Here is a 7,146-nt window from a genome sequence, read left to right as displayed (position 1 = left end):
AGACAATTCCGTGACGAAAAATGATGTGGGTTACGCGTCTGACTTCCGCTCAGGTCCTGATCTCGCCAGGTTCGTGAGTTCGAGCCCCGCGTCGGGCTCTGTGCTGGCAGCTCGGAGCCTGGAGCCTGGAGCCTGCTTTGGATTCTGTCTCTCTCTCTCTCTCTCTCTCTCTCTCTCTGCCCCTCCCCTGCCCGTGCTCTGTCTCTCTGTGTCTCTCAAAAATAAATAAATGTTTAAAAAATTTTTTTTTAAGAAGAAAAATGATGTAGCACAGGGCAAAGTGCGTGTTCTCTGACAGCTCTAGGGACATGGGTGGCCGTCCTCATCACCGTCATCCTCCGTGTTTCTCTCATCATTTTCCGTGCCAGCTTCTACTTCGAACACTGGTCGATTTAGTTCTCAGAAAGATTCTTCACTTTACAAATGCATCGTCCATAGTTTTCATTTACATTTTTCACCTGCCCTCCAAAACATTTACACAAATTGGGTACATTATTATGCAGGGGAAGATCTGTTTACTCTCAACTTGAAAACGTATTTGCATCACATAAGAAACGTTAAGTAGATTTTCACTTGTGCTGTCTACCAGACAGTGATAATAAAAGATGTCCATAGAGTCCGGAAATATAGATATTATTAGTTGTTTTTAAGACTGAAGATGTTCTTGACCACATTATTTATATTTGCCTATGTTCCCAGACTTTATGGACATCCTGTAGATCATAAGCATAGTAAACAAGAATAAATTGCTTGCCATTTTGGAGAAATTCCTAATGTTTTGCGTGCTTGGCTTAAAAAAAAAAACCATACATTTTTATGATGAAATCTATGTGTTTATAAACAAGACCCAAAAAAATTATAGAGAAAGAAATCATTGTGTCTTCCTTACTCAATGGTGGTTTCAGAAACCATGACCAAATTATGGCAAATCCCAACTTGAAGGATGATTGAGTTATTTTGTTTAAGTGAGTTCAATATGTTCAGGACTGGGCATTTTTTTTGTTGTTGTTGTTATTGTTGTTTTCCCTAAATGTCATCCTTCTCTGAAGTTCTAAAATTCAATCATCAGGGTTAATTTCTCTTTGGCATTCTGAGCTCTACAATATGGAAAATTTTGCTATGCAGGATTTTTCTTTTAGTCTCATTCCCCAGGCACATGCTGGAAGTGAAAACAATTTCATTTTAAAAAACATTTTTTTTAACCTAAAAACTACAGAACAGATTACTTTTGAGTTTGGTTCGTCAAATGGTCAGACTATCTGTAGCTCTGAGGCTGAACAGAAAACATGACACCCCTTCTTGGTTTTCTGTGCCCAAATTACACTGGTTTTCAGGTTCTGCAGTGACAAAAATCATAGCCCGGGTGACCATCTGCCTGGTCGATAAGTGGCCAGCGTTGGCCTGAGTCAGCTAATTGTGCATAATTGGGATTATGTAGTAGAGATGACACTCCCCTCTCCAAACAAAGAAAATCACATTTGTGCTGTTTCATGTGACCACTGATCTTTTCTGGCCAGCAAAATCAGAAACTTGGGTGGTTGGAAAGTCCGAGTCTGCAAATGGCCAAGATGGTAGGAATGATCAATTCTGGGACTCGCGCGAAAGCGCGAGACAATAGCGGTGGGGGGAGGGAGGAAAGGGAGCCCCGGGGACAGGGGAATGAGAACAAGATCGGGAAGAGATCTAGCGCTGGAAAAACTACAGCCACTCGTTTTCGGATTCTGAAATGTAGGCGCGTTCAGGGTCGAAGACCTGTATTCAGACTGCGGAGTCTGAAATGGTTATCCAAACAACTTCAGAAGCCAAGTGTGTTGTGGGGTCCCTGGTGGGGGCGAGGCGAGGGAGTTCCTGCGTGCGGAGGTGTTGGAGGTGTTGGGGCCTGTGTGAGGAGGGGGTTGGGTGTGCCTGGGGCGGGTGCGGAGTGCAGAAATGATGCCGCTGATTGCAAGCTGGATGATTGATCGATGCAAGCCCTTCCGATGAGTCGGGTGCCTCGGAAGCCAGGCGGGAGCTGGGACAGCCAACCCTCAGTATGAGGGGGACTGGTTGGTGTGTTGGAAGAGGTCAGAAGGAGGGCTTGGGCTCCAGGGCCCCTGGAGCAAAGGCCCAGAGGTGTAGGGGCAGCATCATTGTGGGGACAATGGCTGTCGGGGGTTATAGGGTGGAGGGCCAGAATGAGGTCCTGTTTCCTAGCCATGATACCAAGAGAGGGGCAAGGGGTCTCCTGGTCCCCATCCCCCTTCTCCTAGAGAGAGTATCAAAGGCCCTGTGGTTTAAAGAGGGCAGCAGCACGATTAATCCCGGTAAGACAAAAAAAAAGCCTTGGGGCAGCCTTAGTCCAGAATGTCTTAGTCTCGGCACCATGGTCATTCGGGGTTGGGCAGTCCTGTGCCGTGGCCCCGTGCTGTGCACCACGGGCTACTTAGCAGCCCCCTTGGCCTCTACTTACTAGATGCCAGCGGCACCCAATCCTCCCTTCTCTGCCCAGGTGGTGCCAACCAAATGTGCTTTCAAGACTGTATCAGATGTGCCCCCGGGGTGATGGGTGAGGGCAAAATCACCCCAGGTCGAGCACCGCTGTTCTGGGCCTTTCTGCCCGGCTCTGCTGGTACCTGCTGAGGCCGAGAGTCTTTCCCCAAACCCAGATGCTCTGAGGAGGTGTGGCTTCACGCACCCGGCTGCCCGTGCACATTTGTTCAGGAGTGAGGCTTTGCGTGGACACGGGGCTGTCCGTGTTTCACTGACCCCCCCCCCCCAAGAACGCTCTGGGAGTCAACCAGCCCTTGTTGTAACGGTCAGTCCAACGTCCACACGCGCGGGGCAAGGCCACGGGGCCACCTCTGTGGCTGAGTCCGGAGCCTGCAGCTCCAGGGCGGACCCCGCAGCGCAGATCGCTCACCGGATGCCCCTGTCCACGGTGCACCTGTTATGTGACAGGCTCTGAGCTCCGAAGACACAGAGGGAAGCAAGCCAGGCAAGGCCACGGTCCTTCAGGGGGCTTGCATTCCGGAAGGTGGAAGTATGGAAATGCGTGGATCTGACGATTTCAGGGGGGGCCTGGCCTTTCTCTGGGTCAGACTTGCCCAGAAGCTGCGAGGGCCCCATTGGGGGCTTCCGCCTCTCAAGCCCCTCCTCCAGGCCCAGGAGGGACCTCGGCAATGTGTTCACATGTTTTTACAAAATTTGCAAAAAAGCGCGGCGGCTTTTCTTGACAAGGGCCCTCAAATTGCATAACCTTCCGGGCCCCCACAAGACCTGGATCTAGCCCTGATTTTTAGCTTCCTGGACGTTCCGGAGCCCAGGTCCTCTTCTCAAAATCTATTAGGAAGGAGGAAAATGCATGCAGTTTTAATTCACGGACAGCAGGGGAAGAAAGAAAATAACATCCATTCGAGAAAAAAAAAAAAACAAAAAAAAACACCAAAGTAAGGAGGAAAGAAAGGGTAGATCACCCATTGGCTGGTGCCCTGGGTTGCTACCTTCAGAGACTGGGGTCATCGGATTCACACACACCAGGGTGGAGGAAGCAGGGAAGCCAGGATGTCCCCACCCCGAGGCGGGGTGGGGGGGAGCGAAGCTGCCATTGCTGGTGGGGCAGGGCTGAGCAGCTGGCCAAAGCCTCTTGCTAGAAGCTGACCACGGGGCTCGGGGCGGGAGCCCTCCCCCGCCCCAGCCGCGTTCTCCCGGCCATTGTGCGCCCGTATTGATCAGGCAGGGAGGCAATAGGGCTGGGGCAGCTGAAGCTCTGGGGTGGGCAGCATTGATCCGGCCCCCTCCCCAGGTTATTTATAGGATGCGCCGGCCTGGCAAGTAACCGGGAGAGCTTGTTTAACGAGGGTTCAGGGCGCTCTTCGCTAGCTGGTTAACTTTAAGTATTGGAAATGGGATTGATGCGCACATAATAATATTATGATTCATACAAACCACTTCGCCGGCAACTCAATATATTTCATTACCTCCTTTCTAGCAAATGTATTGATTTCTGTTTTGCGGTTTTATAACACAATTTCAAGGCTGTTGTGGGCTTAATGAGCCGTGTTCTTATGATGTTTAAAAAGATTTGAAGCTATTGTTGAAATAAATATTATGGATCACCCCCTCCCGAGGCACCCCCCCCGCGCGGGCGGGGGCCGCCCGGGGGGGGGGCCCCCCACCCCCACCCTCCCAGCCCGCCCCTCCCCTGCCCGGGCGGTGCCGCCAGCAGAAAGCAGGGGGGCTGCAGCTCTGCGGCCCTTTGTGGCCCAGATCAAAGGACCCGAGCGCCACAAAGGCGGCCCCACTCGGGCCGCGCGGCCACACACAGCCGCACCTGCAGCGCGGCCAAATGTCTTTGTCGCTTCTGCGGGGCGAGCGCGGGGGACGCACCTCCGAGGCGGCAGATGACTCTAATAACGCTTGATGAGAATTGATGGGGAAGGAGGCGCGCAGTGCCCAGGGCTTTTTATTAGCTGCCCCGACTGCCCGAGCCCCAGCCCGAGCGCCTGCACCTGTGGACCCCCTTCCTTTCAGCCTTTATGGAAGTTGACAGATTTTATTAACTTTAAGGAAGAACTTTCCAGCGTGTGGAGGGCCGCAGTTTATTTTGTATTCATGCGAAACGGAAACCGAAAAAGCCATGTTTACATATTTACCGGGCCCACTGACTTCCCTCTGGGGCTCCATAAGTCACGTTCCAGATTAATTTTGTCATAAAATTGACTAGTGTGCTAAGGGATCTTGGGAGTTTGGGGGCTGTCGTTGGATGTGTGAATTTTTTTTTTCAATGGGAGAAAGCTATATTCAATTATCTAATATCTCAGAGGAACCCCCAAAGACTTCCCAAATCGTGCAGAAATTGGAATTCTTTTTAAAAGCGTTTGCTCCTGGGGAGAGAGCATTTGCAAGAACCGGAGTAGCTTTTGCTCACAGCGAGGCTTCCCAAATCTTTTTGATAAACTAGAAACAAAGGCAAGGACCAGTGGCATCTTCAAACTTTGTAAGAGTGGCTCTCTTTGGGGGCTTTAGGGTGAGGGGCTCATTAACGGGCTGTGCTCCAGCACTGGAGGCTAAGCCCCAACACATTTGGAAGAACAGATTTTAGTTTTAGCAAAATGATACGGTTGGTGGGGGAAATATTGGTACATAAGCCAACACGGTTTTACACGTCTACACTATTAGAAAGATCCTAACAGCGGGGGGGGGGGGGGGGCAAAGTAGTAGAATTTTGCTTATATTCCTGGTTGTCCCCTGCTCTCAGGATATTTTGAGGGTTTATGTCTCATGACAAATGGAAGTCTCCGACTATGAAAATTCATGTTATATTAATGGCCCAGTGTTGAAAATTCAGCCACAGAGTCAGCTGGGTATATTGCTTATTAGCTTAAAAGCATAAAGCTTTCTAGAGCTTCCTTTTGTGTGCCAAATAAACTTCAAATGAACCGAGGATCATTTTGCAGGAAACTCTTAAGTTGAACGATAATACAAAGTAGTTAGTAGAATATTACACTTTTCATTTGGGCAAACAGATGGGATGCCTGCTTTTAGATTTAATCAGGGGCTGACAGACAGGTAGGACGCCGGCATATTTTAGTTGGAGTCTCTTTCTTTTCAGGAAAGAATGAGACTACTTAATATTCAGTATATCCCCCCCACCATGCCCCGTGATCTCTAATGCCTAACTTTTCCTCATTTCTGATGACATTACAAAGTACAAAGGGCATCTAACTGCCAGTGAATCCGTTTATTAACACATCTTTTACTCTATTCTTCCCTTGCAAAAAAAAAAAAAAAAGTTATGAGTGTGTGTGTGTGTGTGTGTGTGTGTGTGTGTGTGTGTTAAAAAAAATAAAGGCTGTTTAAATCACCGAGAGCGCACCCAAATCTCCATTTACATAGACACAGACGTAAATAAATGATTTAACAATTTGGGAGTCATGAGTCTCTGACCTCATGCTTTCTCAACTAACCTTTTTAAAAGATTTTGATATCAATTGTTTCTCTTTTTTCCCCAGAAGCATAATACGTGGTAACCTTAGCATGCGCAATCTGTTTCAACAGAAGCATACAGACGAGTGCAGCCAGTGGTGGATTTTAATATCGTGCTAGAGCTCCTATTACCTTGCTGGAAACCAAATATCCCCCCTCCTTCAAATGCAAGTCCCTGGACACCCCCATCGGAGATCATTTGTTATGCAGAGTTTTGTGAGGCAATCAAAATTAATTCACAGTGATCTTTTCACCCAGAACCTCCAGCCTCGAATAATGGTCCTTCTCAACAGGTGTTCATTGTGGCCGTCTGACTCCAAATTGCCAGACTAAAGGTTTTATTCTGTCATCATTTCTTTTTTAATCTCAAACTTGTAATTTACTAACCTGTAGCAGCTGCCAAGAAGGGCCCAGCTGCTTTACGAAGAGGGGAAGTGTAGCTCCAAGAAGGAGGCCAGGGAGAGGGGAGAACTTCACCTCTGGACAACCAGGAGGGCAAACTTGAAATTCACAGGCTGGGCGGAGCCCGGACAGGGGCTCAGTGGCACCTTCCTTCCTTTGAGGCTGACCTAAAATGGGTGATACCCCATTGGTGAGAGCCGACCCCTCCAGAAAGCCTTCAGAAACGTTGTGGGTTTTGCGCAAGTGAGTAGAGAAGGGATCTTGACGGCGGCAACACCAATCACCAGAAAAATACCATGCAGAGAGAAAAGATTTTGAAAACTTGCATATTTCAGTTCAGCCAGGCTAGCATACTGTCTTCGTCAGCTTTCACATCTGCCTCCTTTTAAGGTAACCCTAGAGTGGGGAGGGAGGAATTAAGTTTTACTGCGAAGATTCTTGGACTTCATGGCTCATCATCAGAATCAAGCTGGCTGAGTGTGTGTGAGAAAGCAAGAGACCAGACTCGCCATTTCCAGATTGCTACAACTATAAGTGCCAGGGTTCCGGCCCTAGAGATTCTGATGTAGTAGGTTGGCACCGGGCCTGGGATTATACATTTTAACAAGTATCAAGGGCTTCCGACGCTAGGGGCCTTGAATCCCTTTCATCACGGCTAGCTAGCTGTTTCACTGCCTCAGTAATCTGATCTCTACAATGGGCTCCCCCTCTTCAGTCTCCACAATCCCTTGGTTCCCACCACATGGTTCCACCTCTGAGCAGGTACCCCTGGGGGCCACC

The sequence above is a fragment of the Herpailurus yagouaroundi genome, unplaced genomic scaffold (assembly GCF_014898765.1).
Source record: "Herpailurus yagouaroundi ecotype Mexico unplaced genomic scaffold, PumYag 190, whole genome shotgun sequence".
Lineage (NCBI taxonomy): Eukaryota > Metazoa > Chordata > Mammalia > Carnivora > Felidae > Herpailurus > Herpailurus yagouaroundi.
Note: the sequence above shows the minus strand (reverse complement) of the source record.